General features: G+C 55.4%; 1 pseudogene; it reads right to left on the bottom strand.

Moving 5' to 3' along the window:
* Positions 1–888, bottom strand: part of LOC102497414 (phosphatidylinositol N-acetylglucosaminyltransferase subunit A-like) — a 14,790-nt pseudogene extending 13,902 nt beyond the window's left edge.
* Between the last annotated feature and the right edge of the window lie 2,799 nt (positions 889–3,687).

The following is a 3,687-nucleotide window of genomic DNA, read 5'->3' as shown; positions in this document are numbered from 1 at the left end:
GCCCAGAGCAGCCCTTGGGGAGGTGTTATTGAAGGAACGGACCCAGGTCATGGAGTCCCAACGACGTGACCTCACTTCCTCGGCGACAGGCCTAGCAGAACTTAGAACTCTGGTAACCGGGCACCCACTGGCTAGGCCTAGCCAGTTCAGTTGGTGGGAAGCACGGAAGGCCTGTCTAGGTCAGCCCTCACTGAGGCTCATCTGGGCAGCCCCGCAGCCAGTCCCCAGCCTCGTGTGTTTGTGGGGACCATAGGAGAAGGGGTGGGGGGCTGGTCCGCAGCAATACCAGGTCCGTAGATATTGGAACAGTGCGAGGTCTGTCCTGTTGATACCTGACGTCATGGTTGGCAGGAGACCACAGTGAATGTTAAGACCAATTTCATCTACCTGCACATTCTCCCCACGATCTCGGTCTGTGATCGGGTTTACTCCCACAGAGGAGGTCTGTGCAGATGCTTCTGTATACCTGATCTGGGGATAGAGTTGTTCGTGGGCATGTCCCCTCTGCTGACCCCTGTTGGCCCGCTGCCGGGCACTGTCTTTGCAGAGTTCTGCAGAGGAGATGGAAGAAATGTTCAACACGTCCAACAATGCCTTCCCTCTAGGCAGTGGACAATTTCGCCATGGCAGCAACCACAACCACGGCTGGTCAGGGGTGAGAGCAGGCACAAAAAGCATCCACAGAAACCAACCCTAGTTGACCAGGGCTAATCCCGAGTCCAGACCCAAACACAAGGATGCCCTGGGACTGTCCTAGGGCTTTCCCACATGGGCCACACACAGTTCCTTTCCCAAGGGAATCTGACCTGGGACAGCTTAGTTACCAGTAAAGTCCCTGGTCACACACTCATAGGAATACCAGAGGAAATGCCTGCATAATTCTCTCATGTCCCATGAGGACTGCATCTGCTTGCATGCCCCTGCTGTGACTGCTGTTGTACCCGATTTCCTGAGGAACTGAGCAGCAGCCCGCTCCCGTTCCCTCCCACACCTCCTCCAAGACTGAGTAACTCACAGTCTTACAGGAAGGATTTTACCAAAACGGGGAGCCACCACAAGCGTATCTACAGGTTGACTTGGAATCTGCCATCTTAAATAACCCCTCAGAGCCGCAGCACGTCAGAGCTGGGCCCTCACTAAATAACCCCTCAGAGCCGCAGCAGGTCAGAGCTGGGCCCTCACGTGTCTGCATCACAGTCCCCACGACAGGTTCCTCCCGCAGCAGCTCAGCCTGCAGGTGCTGCTGGAACGAGATGTGCCTGCAGTTTGCTCCATTCCCACCCCGACCTCCTGCAGGCCCACCAGTTTGCTCGGGCTGCCATGGCACAGGGCCGCAGGCTGGGTGGCTCTCAGCATATGATTTCCCCCATGGCTCTCAAGGCCAGGAATCAGTGTCAAGGGCTGTTTCTCCACAGCTCATGATAGACCTGAGGAAACATTGAAGATGCTAGTTGTTCAGTCATCCACCAAGGACACTAGGACCTCCACACGCACAAATCCCAGCAGGGCGGGTTCCTGGTCTAAGCCCACATCCCAGTTTTCAAGGGTTCTTGCTGCTGTCACTGACCTGAGTCCCTCCTTTCCCTCAGAATGGAAAGAAGTCCCTGTCCACCCTGCAGGAGGCCTGCACTCTGGGGACCGTCCAGGCAGGCACAAGGCACACTCTGATGGAGTTCATGGCACCCACCTTCCAGCTCTGCTCCATCTCTTACTTTGGCAACTTCTTATGCTACCCGTGGGACTTCCCCAGCGTCCCCCAGTTCCTGGAGCAGACCTTCAGTGGGTGAGCATGCATCCGCTTCAGGGCACATGGCTGACTCTGCCAACTCCCAGCTGTGCCTGGGAGAGTTACGCTTCCTTAGACCTGGCTCCTAGAATGGGCTGGTCAGAGGAGCACACTCCTAGGGATTTTGTGGTATAAGACAAGGTAGGCTGTCCTCCTTGCTCAGTGGTTAGACATGGGGTACTGGAGCTAGAGTCCACATGGCCTTCTGTAATTGGGAGGGGAGCCTGAATTGCGGGCCCAGCTTCTGACTCTGCTTTCCACACGCATAGTCCTAGGACAGTGGCTTCGTTCACGGTCAACTGGCCCAACATGTTTCCGGTGGATGTTGATGGCACCTCACACGTTCTTACATTTAAATTCGAGGTGGCCAATGTGCAGGTCACCCTGTCTGGAGCAGGGCTGGACATCACAATGGCTCAGCTGCAATGCCCCGAGCCCAGGAATGAAGAAAAACAAGGTGAGGTGAACTGTGGTCTGAAGGGGTGTCGGAGGGCAGTGTTTGGGGCTGGAATCCCCTAACTCAGTGAGATCCTCTCTGTCTGGACAAGGAGTGAGGCTGGTAAACCTTCCTCCTAACCCAGCTCCTGTCCCATGCCCAGGCCTGGAGGGAGCACCAGCACCAGTATCCCTGGCAGCACCAGGGCCCGCTCTGGAACCCGAGTCACCTATATTGCACACGGTCCTGTCTTTCTCACCTGTGCTGCTGGCAGAACAGCTGACACGTCTGGATGTGGTGAGCCGCTGGGCCCTGGGTGTGGGCAGGGCAGGTCCCTGCTCTGGCTTCTCAGACCAGCCTTTTCCAGCCTAGACCCTAATGATCTCAGTCCAATGCCTCCTCCATGTCGCACCCGTCTTGTGACCTGGACTAGTCTCTAACCCTAAGCTGTAACTGGGGATGCCTTCCCAAATTCCTATTTGAAACTTGGTTCTGTGTTTAGGCGGCAAGTGACATTATGTCCCTTCATGGTGTCCTAGGTGAATCACTGGGGTGTGAAAATATCATTAATGTTGAGCCCCTAGGATTACATTCTACTAGTTTTTGTTTTATTTGTATATTATTGCCATAAGGTCCATGTTCTCAACAGAGAGACAGAAACAGAGAGAGAAAGAGAGAAATTTCTCCACGAGGTAATGGCCATGCCACAGTCCCTTCTCTTACATTCCCTGTTCAGGTTTTGTACATACATGCCCACATGCCCAGTGTGTTTTTCAAGCCCCTGTGACCTGGACTTGAACCGGGAAATAAGCTATGTGGGAATCCAGGGCTTTAATCATAATGCTGTCTGCTGGTGCTCTGGTGAAACTGCAAGTGGGACCCAAAGATTAGGACAAGCAGAGGAACTCATGGAAGGCCCTGTACCCGCGATCCTGCCCTCTGCCACACTGCAGCCTCAGCAGAGGAGGGTCCCTGGACTGAGACCCCCATGGGCTGAACAGACCTCTGCTCCCTCGTGTTTCACCCCTGAGGATATGGCCATTAGCAACGCCGCAACAGAGCCAACTTCCACCTCTTCTCTGTCCACGTGTGGATGGCATGGTGTGACACTAATAGTCCCCTGACTCAGAGTGACTGAGAGCGCATAAGAGAGGGCAGGTAGAGCGGGGTGTGGCTGTACTATTACGGGGTGAACGCTGCTCACTGAGGTGCAGTCAGGTCACCCTGACACCCACACGTCTTCCCAGGAGGCCTCCCCAGCCTCAGCACCTAGTGAGCTTCCCCTGTCAACTAGCACATGCCCGCTCAGACCTTCCAGCTGCAGCCGCCCCAGGACATGAGCATCTGATGGGGAGCAGACCCAGAGGGCCGATGAAGGCAGCCAGAAGATGCCACGGTGGGACGTGCATGTCCGAGCTGCCTTCTCGTAGTGGGAGTTGGTGAGGACGGCCTGGGTGACAAGGTC

Source organism: Tupaia chinensis, unplaced genomic scaffold (genome assembly GCF_000334495.1).
Source record: "Tupaia chinensis unplaced genomic scaffold, TupChi_1.0 Scaffold145629_1, whole genome shotgun sequence".
NCBI classification, from domain to species: domain Eukaryota; kingdom Metazoa; phylum Chordata; class Mammalia; order Scandentia; family Tupaiidae; genus Tupaia; species Tupaia belangeri.
This window is presented reverse-complemented; position numbering and strand designations above follow the sequence as displayed.